The 16,028-nt window shown below is 44.1% G+C and overlaps 1 long non-coding RNA gene across 1 annotated transcript; it reads left to right on the forward strand.

Moving 5' to 3' along the window:
- Positions 1–435: 435 nt before the first annotated feature.
- Positions 436–10,735, forward strand: LOC121825483 (uncharacterized). The gene is made up of 4 exons (XR_006067799.2): positions 436–560; positions 10,010–10,172; positions 10,297–10,352; positions 10,476–10,735. It is a non-coding gene; the product is annotated as an uncharacterized LOC121825483 (long non-coding RNA).
- The last annotated feature ends 5,293 nt before the right edge of the window (positions 10,736–16,028 follow it).

A 16,028-nucleotide genomic window follows, 5' to 3' on the forward strand; every position in this document is an offset into this window, starting at 1 on the left:
AGTCTCCGTCACTTCCTGACAGGACAGTTGGCAGGGCATGATAGCTCAGTGTATTACTGGAGTGTTTGTGGTACTGTCTAAGCTAACCAACCACACTGCCAGTTGTGAGGTCAGTGGGCAGTTAGGCACACTAAGTAATACTTGATTGTGACAATCACGATGACCTCACTGTTTTATGTATTTATTGTACTATGCTTGTTCTGGATCCCACCTTCCCTTGTTGTCTCCCCCCCCTCCCTCCCTCCCTCCCTCCCTCCCTCCCTCCCTCCTTCCCCCCCTTCCCTCCCTCCCTCCCTCCTTCCTTCCCTCCCTCCCTCTCTCCTTCTCTCCCTCCCTCCTTCCCTCCCTCCCTCCCTCCTTCCCTCCCTCTCTCCTTCCTCCCTCCTTCCTCCCCTCCCTCCCTCTCTCCTTCTCTTCCTCCATTATTTTCACCACCCACCCCCACCACTTTCTTTTTCTTCCTCCTTTTGGTGGTACTAGATATTATACCTAGGGCATCCTGCTTACCAGACAAACACTCTACTGAGTCACTTCTCCAACCCATCACTGGAGAATTCTAGGTAAGTGTTCTACACTCTACTCCCCCCCCCCCCCCGCTTATATTTTTATTTTGAGATACTATTTCACTAAGTTGATCGGCAGGACTTAAACTCACTCCACGACTCAGGTTGGCCTTGAACTCGGGATTCTCCCACCTGAGTTTCTCAAGTATCTGGAATCACAGGTTGGTGCATCAAAATCTGGCCACGTGGCACTTTCATTAATTATTTGAGTGTATTCTACTTATGAAGAAAAGAGTTCATTATAAAACAGAGCTCCAGTTATCTCGTATGTCTTATATCTGTGGTGCGTCTTGATTGCATCCAGAGGCCACATTGAGTGAGGGGCCTACACGATTCTGGTTTGTGAAGATGAGCTTGATGATGTCATAAGACAACAACATCCCCTGAGGGTGCATCCCACCCGAGCTCCTCCATCATTTGGTACCACTTGTCTGTGTAGTAGTGGATGGTTTTGAGTGGTGGTGGTGGTGGTGGTAGATGCTCACAGCAGAATTCTTGGATAAATAAGCTCCCAAACTAGATGGAAGCTTGGATAGGGGAAATTGGTGAGGTTCTTTAGAGGGTATTTTGGAGATGAAGCTCCCTGAGCTATTCCCATGGCCTAGCTCCACAGGGACACTGGAGTATCTGTGCCTGAGCAAGGGAGAGCAGGGTGTTGTGGTAACACTGTGACCAAAAGCAGCCTAGGGGAGAAAAGGATTTATTTGGTTTTCATTTCCACATCACAGCGGATCACTGAAGAAAGCAGGGAAAGGACTCAGAGGCAGGAACCTGAGGCAGAAACTGTGGAGAAACACTGCTTGCTGGCTCACCCTTAGCTACCCTCTGCGTATTGCTCAGGGCCACCTGTGTAAGGGATGCTGCCGCCCACAGTGGGCTGGGTCATCCTGCATCAGTGAATAATCAAACCCTAACCCTAAACTCCACAGTCACAGTCACAGGACAATCTGATGTATGTGATTCCTCAATTGAGACTCCCTTCTCAGGTGACTCGAGGCCCTGTCAAGTTGACAAAACTAAGACAGGAAGAGATTAAAGCAACATATCCTGAATGGATACTTGTGCTCGACACTATCTGCTCCATCTCCTGGAATTCTTTTTAGATATCATCCCTTAGTAATATCTTCACACTGTGGCCAATGTCACCTCAAATCTCTAGTGCTGGCTCCTATATTATTTCCATAATTACTGTTTTGTAACCCAGATTACATTTTCTTTCTTTTTAAAAGAATATTTTAGTTTATTTTTAAGTGTGTGTGTGTGTGTGTGTGTGTGTGTGTGTGTGTGTGTGTGTTGGGGGGGTATGTGTATGAGTATATCAGTGCAGTGCCCACTGAGGCCAGAAGAGGGAGTCATATCCCATGGAACTGCCATTACAGGTAGTTGTAAATGGTCTGATGTGGGTGCTTGCAATAGAACTCAGGTTCTCTGCAAGAGCAGCAAGCACTCTTAACTGTGGAACCATCTCTCCACCCACACTGGGTTCACTTTTCAAGATCTTTTACTTCCTAATTCACTGAACTGTCTGTTTATGGTTTAGTCTGTTCTCTCACTAGAAACCAAAGGTGCATGCACGTGCGCCTGGGTAGCCATATGTCATATGTGTTCAGAGGCTGGAAGAGAGCAATGGATCCCCCGGAACTGGAGCTACAGGTAGCGGGTGCTGGGGACTGAACTTGGGAACCGTGAAGAGCAGCAAAAGCTGTAAAGTGCTGAGCTATGTCATGAACTACACCATCTAATTTTAACCTGGATCTTCCCATTTCCCCTCACACAGACCTGGGCCCCACCTATTATGGTACTGTGTTCTGCTAGATCCAGGCTGGCCCCTACTAAGTTGACTGGGTCGGTTATACAGTGTGATGGCATCTTTCAAGAAACAGAAACTTTCACCGGGCGGTGGTGGCTCACGCCTTTAATCCCAGCACTTGGGAGGCAGAGGTAGGTGAATTTGTGAGTTTGAAGCCAGCCTAGTCTACAGAGTTTCAGGACAACCAAGGCTACACAAAGAAACCTTGTCTCAAAAAAAAAGAAAGAAACAAAAAAAGGGAGGGAGGGAGGGAGACAGGAAGGGAGGGAGGGAGGGAGGGAGGGAGGGAGGGAGGGAGGGAGGGAGGGGCGGGAAGGAAGGAAGGAAACTTGCGGCATGGCTGAAGATGACTTAGAACTTCTGGTCCTTCTGCCTCTGTCCCTCCAGGGCTGAGATCACAGGTGTGCATCGTCATGCCCACACCTGGCCTGTGACTTAGCATACTGTTTAAAAACTCATTTATGTAGCTGCACACATTCAGTCCTCTGCTCCTTTTAATTTTGCTGCCTGGCTAATTATTCTAGCTTCACTCTGTTGCTGTGATAAATACTGTAACCCAAACAACATAAGGGAGGAAAAGATTTCCCCTGACGCTTCCAGGTCACAGTCTGCCACAACCTGTGCAGCTTGGGGATTAACCTGACCGGGGTGACAGGGAATGAAGAAATGACAGATACACCCCACAGAAAAGCCGGCACTGGTTGATATAGGGGTGGTTGTCTGTACCCTGAAGCATCGCCCCAGTAGGGAGCAGGTAACTGCTAGGTACCTGCCCCCCACTCCCAGATGTGGCTGAGACAGGGACCCCTTAAGACCTGGGATGAGTACGTGCTTGCTCTCTCTTGGCTGCCTCGTGGTCTTGGATGCTGGTGCTGCAGATCAAGGCAGAATTCTCCAGAGGATCACATTGGACTGCACACCATCCCTTCTGGATTCCGAAACCAACTCCTTTACACTTTTTTTGTGAGTTAATCCTGAATAAATTCCTTTGATTATCAAATAGACTCCGTGGAATTTCCCCATTAGGGTGGTCCATTCATAGTGCTGGAGTTACACCAGCAGCCCAGAAACTCAGCTCATTTATTATACACAGCTGAACCATGAAGCAGACTAACTGATCTCAGTAGGGTGACTCTGTAGGGGGAATAGTTTTAAGTTGCAGGCATCAGGGAGGAGGAAGCTGTGGTTGGTACCATCTGCACACATTGTCAATGTATTTACTCCAAACAGAGAAACGTCTTCTTATTTCCCTGAGCCTGACCTGGAAAGGCCTTGCCATTCCCATGGGTACAAGGCATTGGTACCCTTGACATGGTCATGATCATGTCATGAATTCTCATTCGACAGGGGTACACTCACTCTCCACCACGTTCCCTCACTGAGAGAAGTCAAGACAGGAACCTAAGTGAGGAGCCTGAAGGCACGACTGTTTGCTATTCCACGTAGTATTATCCAGTCCAGGGAACTCCTAGTGAAGAAGTACAGCAGGAACCATGGACAATGCTGCTTGTTGTCTTGAAGGCTCATCCTCAGCTAGTTTTCTTACATAGCCCAGGACCACCCCCTCAGGGGATTGGTGCTGCTCACAGTGGACTGTGTAATCCTACATCAACTAAGAATCAAGAGAGTTTTCCATAGGTGCACTCATAGGCTAATCTGAACTGGGTAATTCCTCAACTGCGATTTCCTTCTCAGGTCTAGGCTGTGTCAAGAGACTGGGGATTGAAGCCACAGCACCATGCATGCTAGGCAAGAATGCCAACTGATACTACAAGCCTAACGCAGGAAATAGATATCTCTATCTACTTGTACATTTAATCAACAGATAACACATGAGCTTATCATATACTTATAACCTAGTGCCAAGCACTGGAGTTCAAAACATTTATATTTGACCCCCAAACCCAGCAGAATGCCTCGTGCCTGTAATCACAGATAACTGGCAGAGAGGAGGACCTTGCTTACCGACCAGTGAATTTATATGAGGGTGGCATTCTCAGTGTTAATGGTCTTCAGCTGCAGATTCTTCGAGTCGATCTTGAAGACACATACCTTAGGGACTAGGGAGATGACTAAGTCAGTAAAGTGTTGGCCATTATAGATGAGGGCCCGAGTCTGAATCCCCGGCACTAACGTTAAAAGGCAGACATGGTGGTTTGTGTCCGTAATCCTAGCACTTGGGAGGTAGCCATGGGGGGATCCCTGGGGTGTGCTGGTCAGCTAGCATATTTGAGCTGATAATCTCTGAGTTCAGTGAAACAACTTGTCTCGATAAAGAACAATGAAAATAAGGCAGAGAGAAGTTGAGGAAGACACCAGTGTTGACCTCTGGCCTCCACACATATCTGTACATATGTACATGTATACCATTATGCACCCACATGCCAACGCTCCCCCCCCATCATTGGAACTTAAGAGGTGGTTGGATGTGTAGAAGCCAGATTACTTGTGAAAGTCCTCTTTAGCTCCAAAGTCTGTATCTCTCTGAAGCTGGGATGTGAAAATATTTAAATGGCTGAACTTGAGTTCTGTGTGAATATTGATGCTTTCCAGACACCAACATCTATGATAAATGAATTTGATATCAAAGGTTCTCAGCTGCTGTATTGGAAGTCCCTCAGATCAAGCTGACTGTGTTTCCCAACTTCAGCCATCAAAGGGACGCAGAAAAAACAGGAGTAATTCACTTTGTTGATATCTGTGTGTATTTAGTTCTGTGGGTGCCTGGGGATTTTTAAACATTAGCTCCTTTTAAATCAAGTTGGGCACCCTATAAATCAAAATGATAAATGATTGATAAATAAACTGTCATTGCTACAATTAGATTTTCCATTATACTTGTATGCTATAATTTAAAATGTAATTTCCCTTGAAGCTCATAAAGGCACGGTAGTAATAGGGTGTCACAATGTATTAGGGACAAGTGTGAGCATGTGGCTGAGCACGCACCCCTTTGAAGTGCAGGGCTGAATTGCAGGGTTTAATACAAAGCTCAGGCTCGGCTCTGGATCAGGGACAGATTACAGGACATTCCAAGGGACCAGGTGTCTCAGCTTGTAAAGTGCTTGCCACATAAGCTTGAGGACCTGAGCTCAGATGCCCAGATACCACATAGAGTTAGGTACACACACCCAGAATAGTGGCATTCCTGTTGAGAGATGGGAGGTAGACACAGGAGACTCCCTGGAAGCTTGCTGGCCAGCAAGCCTGGGGTACACAGTGGTGAGGAACAAGGCAGACTGCATCTTAAACAACTGGCTCACTGTGGCTTGCACACCCCTGCACTTACACACAGGAACATGCACATAGACACACACACACACACACACACACACACACACACACACAATACACACAAAGAAGAAGGACCAAATGGATTAAAATTGTGAATTGGCATAGGGATGGACATGGGACTGTGGTTAAAGATCTCCATTCTGTCACATGCCAGGCATATCGTTTTCCATGCATGGACACTCTTCTTAAAGGGAAATCAACCAGTTCATCATAAAAGATGAATGTGCCTTCTACTATTTTTCTTTTCCACATAGACAGATTTTACTTTTTAAATCTTTGTGAGAGTATGGGTGTATGATTGTGTTTCCGTGCACATGTGGAGGTCAGAGGTAAACCTCTAGGGTTGGTCCCCACCCTCCACATTCTTTGCAGCAGGGTCTCTCGTTCATCACCAACATTCTCTAGTCTCTGTCTTCCATCTCCTTGTCGGCACTCTGGATGATAGGCACATGCTACTACGTCCAGCTTCACATGAGTTCTGGGAATCCAGACTCATAGCTGTACGCTAGTGTGGCAAATACTTTAGCCATGTGCAATCTCCATAGCTCAACTCTGAACTTCTGATGACCCACTGCTGTGATCTGAATGTGCAATGTATCCCACAGGCTCATGGGTTTGAAACTCCTCCCCCTATTCAAGTGGCATGATCTGATAAATGTCCCTGATTAATGTGGCCACATCTACTCAGTCTTCAAACATTTAGGATTGGTAGATAAGACAGCTTATAACTATGAGATAAATTTTGAAAAGATAAGTTGACTCCTGGCTCAACACTCTAGGATTAGTCAAATGAATTTGTATTTGGATAGCCAGGTAAACATTTATACCATTTTTGTAGATGGAATTTTTTTTTCTGTACTCAGAGAAGTTGTGGCTTCTCATAACTACTATGTGTGGGATCAATTAATGTTTGAATGGACATGTTGTGATAATTACTGCCTGTGAGAAAATGCCTGGCAGAGGTATCCATCATGACAGGGAGGCACAGTGGCAGGGTCAACTCCATCTGTGTGGAACCACAAACTGTATTCTCTGGACCGGACTCTGACGATGGAAGTCCAATCTTCAAAGAGATTAATGACCATATTTTCTCCACTCAGCCCTGAGTTTCAAAGGTTTCATAACCTTCCAGAATGGAGTGCCATCAGGCACCAAGTGTTCAAAGCCTAAGCTCGCTGGGCCTTTCTCCAGTTCATGTTCGTTGGCTTTTACAAACACCCTGAGAGAAAGCAACACTGGAAAGGGAAGGGGTTTGTCGTTTCAGAGACGTCAAGGCAGGAATTCACGCAACTCATCAAGAGTGGGTAGACACGCATCCTCGCTTGCTTTCAGTTAGCTTTCTCCCTTCACACACTATTCAGGACCCCCATCTAGGAAATGAGACTCCCAGCAGTGAGTTGGGCATCTCTCCATCAATCAATGATCAATACAATCCCTACACAGATATACCTCCAGGTCAACTTAACCCTAAGTCCTCATTAGACTCTCTTCCCAAGCTTTTCCAGGTTGTGTTGAGTTGACGGTTCAAATGAACCAGCAGAGGGGCCGAAGGCCTGTCACACTCAAGCCCAGAGCACACTGTCACCATTTTTAGCTTGTGAGTTCTGTCAGAACTTTCTGTTTCCTAAAGATCTGTTTCCTAAAGATCTGTTTCCTAAAGCACCCACCTCCGTTTCTACAACAGCAATCCCACGTGTGAGGAGGTTATCTCTAAGCCATTTTCTCACGAATGCAAATGTTCACCCCAAGCCGTGCCTCCCTGCACCCTACCCCATTAGGCTGTGAAGAGTGGTTACTTAAAGAAGGACGGTTGCTTTAGAATTGAAAAGAAGGCCCCTGACTGGAGAGCGGGGGTCAAGTTTCCACAAATATTTCACATTCTCACCCATCCCCCACAGCTCATTAGTGCCCCATGTCCACATTTAAATTCTGCCCACAGAGAAAGCAGAGTGGATGTCACCAGGCTGATGTTAAATCAACAGTCCCTGTTCACAGAGGGCTCCCTGTGACCTAAGCTTTTTAGAATGACCCAAGATCATTACGGATTCACCGGACTGTGGCTGTTAAGGTCTGGTTGATGTCAGAAGCCCTGGTGTCCATTTATAATTCTTCCTTGTAGCTCTTCCCTTGTCCTCAAATTGGCCATCAAGTGGTTCAATTGACCTTGAAATGTAGATTATAAATTGTGACTTGAGAAAACCAGAGATTCCAAAGTGATTTTTACCCCCAATTTGGCCTTAATTTGGCAAGGTTTTTTTTTTAATTTTTAAAAAAATTTCCAAGAATTTTTTTTTCTGTTCGGAAGTATGTCTGGCCTCGTTAGCAAGGACTGAACTAGTTATTCATTAAAATTAATGAAGCCAGCATCTAAGGCCTTCCTTGATCAGAAGTTCATGGATAAGTCAAAGTTGATCAGAATTACTGTTGTAACTAGAGGGTTTTCTCTCCAGGCTGGTGGTAACACATTGGGAGTTTTTTTTTTTTTTTTTTTTTTTTTTTTTTTTTTTTTTTCACTTAAGATTCACCAAGGAAAGAAAGCTAGGCAGCTAGGCACGGGAGAGCAACACTTGGCAGACTGAGGTAGGAGGGTTGCCGCTGCAGGTTGTATAAATCCAGACTACATAGCAAGTACCAGGCAAGCCCAGACAACTTAATGAGCCCTCAATTCAAAGTTAAAAGTAAACAGAAAGCTAAGGACAGAAGTTAGCTGTAGAGCACTTGCCTAGAATCCCCCAATGAGAGAATGGGGGTGTGGCTCAGTGGTAGAGCACCTGCCTAGAATCCCCCCAGTGAGGGGCTGGGGTGTGGCTCAGTGGTAGAGCACTTGCCTAGAATCCCCCCAGTGAGGGGCTGGGGTGTGGCTCAGTGGTAGAGCACCTGCCTAGAATCCCCCAGTGAGGGGCTGGAGGTGTGGCTCAGTGGTAGAGCACCTGCCTAGAATCCCCCAGTGAGGGGCTGGAGGTGTGGCTCAGTGGTAGAGCATTTACTTATGTGAGGTCCTGGATTCAAGCCCCAGAACTACCACTACCAGGAAAAGGAAAGAAGGAAGGAAGGAAGGAAGGAAGGAAGGAAGGAAGGAAGGAAGGAAGGAAGGAAGGAAAGCTTCATCATAGGACTTAATGGTGCTTTACTCTGACTGAAGCTGGAATTTACCTAGGAAAGCATATGAGTCAACACTTTGGCAGAGAAAACACTGTGTGTAAGATTTCTTACAGACTGTAACCTCTTTGCCTTTTCCTGTCCTCTGATTTTGTATGAAGAATTGCTTTGGATGTTTTTCTAGAGGAATCTTGACACACATGGCACAGGCTCCAAGCTGTTTAACTGGGAGCATGGTACATGCTAGCCAACTATTCTACCCCTGAGCTATATGTTCCCGCCCCGCTTTGTTGAGACAGGTTCTCACTAAGCTGCCCAGATGGTCTTGAACTCGCTCTGTAGTCTAGGTGTACCTTGAACTTGTGCTCTTCTTGCTTCAGTCTCCCTAGTAGCTGGAATTACAAGACTGTCATCACACTCAGATGGCTCTGAGTTTTTACAATGCTTGAGTTAAGCCTGAAGCACAGGACACTGTGCATCCCAAGCATGTGTTTTAGCACTGAGCTCCTTACCGGGAGATGCTAGGCAGGGGCTCTACTGCGCTACCCCTTACTGGGGGATTCTAGGTAGATGCTGTACCAGTGAGTCACAGCCCTAGAATCTCTCACTGGGGATTCCAGGCAAGGACTCTACCATTGAGCCATGCCTCCAGCAACCATTGCACTGATTCCCAAGCCAACTTCCCATTTTTTTTTTAAATTTAATGTTTGACCCTTGTGGCAACAGAGATTTTAGTCTTGAAACAAGTTCATATATTCTGACAACTTTTCATTCAACAGAGATACTGAAAAAAAAAAAAAAAAAACATTGCATCTCTCATTTCGCCCGAGAGAAAGTACATGTACATCGAATCACATTTGGCAAACAGAAGGAACTTGCTAGACTTAAATCAACCCTGTAGTCAGATTTTTTCAGCTTGAAATCCTTTTCCTATGCAAACAACTGCCACCTAATTAATCCATTTTTGTCGCACTCGGTTTTTAGAAAGCAGAGACGTCCTTTTTGAGGAATAGAACTAACCCCAAGTGTGACAGTAGCAAACAAATGTTATGCAGAGATGGAGAATGTAGTTTCAGAAGCTGTAATATAGTGTTAGTGTACTCACCTGGGTTCTCCTCTCCTTCTCTTTGTTCCTTCTTCTTCTCTCCTCTTTTTTTCATTTCCTCTTTTAAAAAAAAAGAAATCAGCATAAAGGTGTATATAGTCCATGAAAGTTTGACTGTATTCTGCCTTTAATTTGCAGAGTCCTGGGGCCACCAAGATGACTGAGCAGGTAAAGATACTTGCTACCAAGCACCATGATCTGATTTTTTTCTCCACCATCCTCATGGCTGACAGAGAGAACTGACTCCTGCAAATTTTTCTCTCATCTCTGCACACATGCCATGGCATAAGCACTCATGCAGGTGTGTGCTCACTCACAGTAAATAAATAGAATTTAATACAGATTATATATTATATATTATAACATATAATATATTATAATATAATAATTATATATATATATAAAGCCTCATGTTTTCTTCCCAGCAAAGGGTAGGAGAAGAATTTGGGCCATGAAGACTGGGCTTCCTGGTACATATTCGGTGAGTATTAATTAGGGATGTTACAGCTACTGATTCAGAAAATTGATGCTCACCAAAAATTCCAGACCTAGCATGTGTTATATTTCTCTTTGTATAAAAATCTTCACTGGTAACTTTGGAAAGATGGAAATGTACTTGAGATTTCTTCCTGGACTCATCATGCTATCCATTCCTCCTACGTGCAAGAACATATGAAAGTCAGTGAACTTTCTTGCCTGCACCTCTCTGGCTTCCACAGCCACAGATCAAAGGTTCTGAAAAAACAAAAAACAACAACAAAAACACCTCATGTTCTATGTGCATGGGCAGAACTACTCAGAAATGATGCCAGGAACTGAAGAGCAGATACTACAGCTGGGAATAAAAGTCCTCATACTTCACTCAATGGCCAATGTGCCCTCAAATTTAATTGCTTCTTATTACATTGTTTCCTTTTGATGGTGCTGTCGTCTTTCCACTTTTCCTCCATGTCCCCACCATCTCCACTCTTCTACATCTTCTGCTTTTGTTTGTGTTTTTCACTCTCCCCTCTTCTCTGCCACTTAACTTTGATACTTGTATTTGTGCAATCAATTGTTATTGCTTGGGACAATGTAGAGATGTTTCTTTTGTTTGTTTGTTTGTTTGTTTTATATATCAAACCCAGTATCTTTCAAAACTTCCTGTGGACATACTGATGAAGCATTTTAATAATATCCAGGAATGGTCAGCAGGTTTGCTGGTCACATAGCTTGCTGGAAAAAGACAAAAATCTCTGTGTTAGCTATTTTTCAGTTCCTGTGACCAAAATGTCTGGCAAAACACTTAAGGGGGATAAATCTATTTAAATTCATTGTTTCGAAGGGTTTCAGTTCATCATGGTTTGAGGTGGTTTGGTGATACAGCTTACTCCATGGTGGAAGGAGATGTTTGCGGAGGCTGTTTCCACATGCAAGATCAGGAATCAGAAAGCATGGCAAGAACCAAAGATTCCACATTATAAGACCTCTCTCTAGGAGCTCCCTTCTTTCAGATAGGCTCTATCCCCTACACTTTCCATAGCCTCTCAAAGCAGTGCTATAATCTGAGAAAATGGTGTTATACACATGAGCCTGTGGAGAGTATTTTAGTCTCAAACTCTAACAACCATCTCAACCATTCCAGGGCCTCATATTTAAAAAATCCCAAAGCCAGCCATAATGTCACAGGCCTCTTAACCCAGCTATTCAGGAGGCTGAGATAGGAGGATCATAAGTTCAAGTCCTGGCTGAGCTACAGAGTGAGTTCAGGGCCAGTCTGAACAACTTGGAGAGACACTGTCTCAAAACAGATACTACAAAGAGGTTTGAGGAGTCATCTGAGAGTCAGAACAATCACTGATCATTCATTAAGCTCTAGGATCAACCCCTAGCATGAAAGAAAAAGAAAACAGCAAAGAAAAAATGAGTTATTTATGGAACACCTTAATAAGATCTATGTGCAGAATGTGGAAGAAGAACTGGATTTCATGATTTTAGGAACAGACTGTGTTCCCATCCAGGTGTGTTCAGCTGGGTTTGCTACAGTGTCACAGTGTGGTTTAGCTTGCTGGAAATCATGGCCGTGTATCACTGTTCTGTCACTTCAGGGTCCCAACATTTTTCTTACTCAGTAAAGCCTCCTCATTCTCTCTAGTCTTGAATTTTTGAGACAAGGTCTCTCTGTGTGGCCCTTGCTGGCTTGGTATTCCCTTATAGACTAGGCTGGCCTCAAACTCACAGAGGTCTACTTGCCTCTGCCTACCAAGTGCTAGGATCAAAGGTGTTCATCACCACCACACCTGGCCTCCCTCTAGGCTTTTGAAAGAGCATCTTTTGACCTCTGAGAAAACTTGTCGACTCAATTGCTTCCTTAAAAGCAGAATATCTCTGTGTGGATTGAAGCATATTAAGAAAAAGTATCCCCCAATCATTTCATAACTATGTATAATGTGCTTTGAACATACCTTCTGTTGTCCTCTTCTGTGTCCTCTGGCTTCCACTGAACATCTTTTCTTCCCACAAGTCTCCCTTCTATTCCTATGCTTTGTGGGTGTGTCCTACTGCATTTTGCTACAGTTACTTGTGTGAACACAAGTGGGGGTTTTATACTAGAGTATGGGTAACTCACCACTGCTTATATCACTGAAGAATCCCCTCTCCTAACAACCATTGCTACTTATAGCTCCTCAGAGAGGGATGGGCCTCATAAGCCCTTCCCACTTCATGGGGCCTTATTGATGGTGCAGGTCTTGTGCACTTGGCTGCTGCTGCTATGCGCTCATGGGTACAGTAGTCATGTCACGTCCAGAGGACCCGTTTTTACACCACTCTTCCCATTTGCCAGTTCTCACACTCATTTGTGTCCTTTCCTCCCCTCCTCCACAATGTTCCCTAAGTTTTGAAGGGCGTGATATAGATAGATGTCCCACTTAGGGCAGAGCACTCACAGCCGCTTATTCTCAGCACTTTGGCCAGTTAAGACTCTTTGCTTTCATCGACATCTACAGCAAACAAAAGCTTCTCTGACCAAGGCTGGGAGCCGCACTCATTTATGCATATAAACATAAATATTGATAAGGCCGGTTGACAACATGTCCATTTAGCAGAACAGGAATAGTAGGTCCCCATGCAGGGGCCCTGTGACCTCCCAACCATAGGCTTTTGACCATGTTTACAGTACCAGTCATGAGTTCCCTGCTGTGGAGCAGGCCTCAGATCCCATCAGAAAGCCCTGGGTTGAAGCGCACTTTTAAATGGCTCAGACCCACAAGGGTCTCTGGGTTGGGCTGGTTCATGCATATGTAAACGAGCTAGGGCTTTGGCCTTCTAGGAAGCTTGCCCATGCCTGTTGGTTTATTTAGTTTTTGTGCATCTCTTCTACTGTGCTGCTGAGCCTTAGGAAGGCTCACTAGCTAGTGAAATGCCCTTATGGGTAAGCATTCCAAATGCTGCAGAACATTCTTCTATAGGCATTTCTTTTTGATGGATTGTTTCCCGGAGAATTTTTTTTCAAGTCCTCTTCTTTAGCTTGCATAGAAAACAGCTCTTCAGGGGTCATGGAGATTTGGAGTTTGGCAGGAATCTAGAACCTGACGAGTGTACATGGGGCTTGATGATGCGCCCACAGCTATAGCACGCAGGAAGAAGGCAGGGCAACAAGACAAAGATGGGATTTGAGAGACTGAGTTTAGATCCCAGGGAGGCATAGATTGGTGTTGCTATCAAATTTGGCTAGAGAAGCCTTCTCCGGTGGGTAGCAGTTAAGACAGAGATTCATACCTAGTCAAAATGCTGAGAATAAGGCACTGTGGAGAGCTCAGCCCTGAATGGGGTGTTATTACACCAGAGAGAGAGAGAGAGAGAGAGAGAGAGAGAGAGAGAGAGAGAGAGATCGAGATCAAAGGCTCAGGAACATTAAGGGAAAAGGGGCAGGAATGCTGCCTTCTGGACATGACATGGCCATCTGTACAAACCAAGCCAATGAGATCAGTAATATATTCCATCAGGCAGCACTGATTGGACTCAGTGGATTACAAGAAAAAAAGGAAGAGGGCATGAAGGTAGGAGGGGGCACGTTGGGAGGTGTGAGGGAGGTGGGAGAGGTCCTGGGAGTGGATGTGATCAAGATACGTTGTATACATATCTAGGATGTGAGTGAATAAACAAAAGACACTCTTTCAAGAAGAGTGATCACAGAGAATGCGGGGACTGGGTGAAGTCCTGTGTGTGAGGACTTAATCTACTGAGTTTTAATTTTATTTTTTAAAGGGATTCAGGCAAATGGGCAAGCAGAATGCTAGAAAGTCCAGTGCAGTAGCTCACAGGCTGCCATTTACCAGAAGTAGAGACTATAATCTGAGATGAACTAGTAGCTGTATTGACAAAAACATCCAGCTGCTGTGCCACATTTGGAATCCTGAGTCTTCTTTGAACCCCCAACAGATTGGCTCTCAAGCTACTAATAAGTTGATATTAACAAGTTATTAATAAGAATTGACAATGGATTTAGCAATAATTTACTAACTGAGGAATCATGGTCAAGACACTGATTTTATTTGTTTTAGATAAGTTTTATTCCTATTATTATTATTATTATTATTATTATTAGTGTGTGTGTGTGTGTGTGTGTGTGTGTGTGTGTGTGTGTGTGTGTGTATGTGTGTGTCTTAGGCCTGGTGAGTGAAGGGCTAGGTGGTGGTTTGAATGTGAAATGTCCCTGTCAGGCTCCTGCATTTGAACACCCAGTCCCCAGGTGATGACCCTGTTTCAGATGGTTGTAAAACTTTAAGGACGTGGAGCCTACCTGGAAGAAATGAGTCACTGGAAATAAGCTTGAAGAGGTTTGATAGTAGAATTCCACTTCCTGTGTGCTCTCTGTTTCCTGACTCTGGCAACAATGTGACTAGGCGACTCCCTACACAAGTCGCCATCTGGATGGACTGTATCCCTTCAAACTGCAAGCTAAAATAAGCCCTCGCTTAAGTTGCTTCTGGTTGGTGTTACTGCTTCTTGAGCTTATTTACGACACCAAACATGTCATTGAGAGATGTGGGAGGAGGGGCTAATTAGTGAGTATTGATAATTAGTATGTGATCTGCTGTTGTGGCTCAGTGGTTAGAGTACTTAACCAGTATGATGACACCCTGGACCCAAACCCCAACAATGTTAAAAAATGATCACATAAATATTAATCAGTAGTTATAAACTATCACAGTGAATTACTACTTTATTAACAAATGATTAACAATGATTGAGAACTGATGATGAAATGATTTAGTAATTGATGAATTATTAAATAGTTATAAATTATGACAACAAATTACTACTTTATTAGCAAGTTGTTAGTAAGTATAGATAATTGACTTAATAATAATTTACTAACTGAGGAATGACAGAACAGCTACTATACTCAAGACACTGATTTTATTTATTTTAGATTGTATTATTATTATTATTATTATTATTATTATTATTATTATTGTGTGTGTGTGTGCGCGTGCGCACATGTGAGTACAATGCTCTCATAGGCCAGAACTGGGCAATTTGCTGGAACTAGAATTATAAGCAGTTGTGAGCTGCCTGATGTGGGTGCTGGGAACTGAACTCAGCCCTCTGGAAGAGCAGCAAGTGCTCTTCACTGCTGAGCCATTCTCTCTCCAGCCCCCATAGACTGACTTTAAATGGACATCCTGTTTCACTCTTGCAAAGACCTTTAAACTTGATGTTATCATTTCTCTAGAATAAGTAGGGGCATTGAGACTCAGGGGGGCTGAGAATTAGCTCGGGGTTGTATCCTGTTAACAGATGATACTCAGAGTGCTCTTTTCAACATTTCATTTGTTTTCCATAAACACTAATGATAATAATAATAATAACAAAAACAAAATTAAAATGTCAAAGTGATGTCTTTTCCCAGCCCTGTGGTAATGACAATAATAGTCAGTGTTTATTGAGCACAGGCGATATTCAAGCAATTACACTAGCCACTTTGCATATTGTGTCTAATTTGTTCCTAACACAACCAAGACAAGTCCTTGCCTTCTCTTTCCCCTACTTTGCAGATGGAAGAATATTAAGATTCAAGGTATAAAGTGTGTTTCAAAGACGGCTTCATTTGTTAAAGAACTTGCCTTGTAACCACAAGGACATGAGTTGGATTCCCACAACAAATGCTAAA

The sequence above is a fragment of the Peromyscus maniculatus genome, chromosome 23, assembly GCF_049852395.1.
Source record: "Peromyscus maniculatus bairdii isolate BWxNUB_F1_BW_parent chromosome 23, HU_Pman_BW_mat_3.1, whole genome shotgun sequence".
Lineage (NCBI taxonomy): Eukaryota > Metazoa > Chordata > Mammalia > Rodentia > Cricetidae > Peromyscus > Peromyscus maniculatus.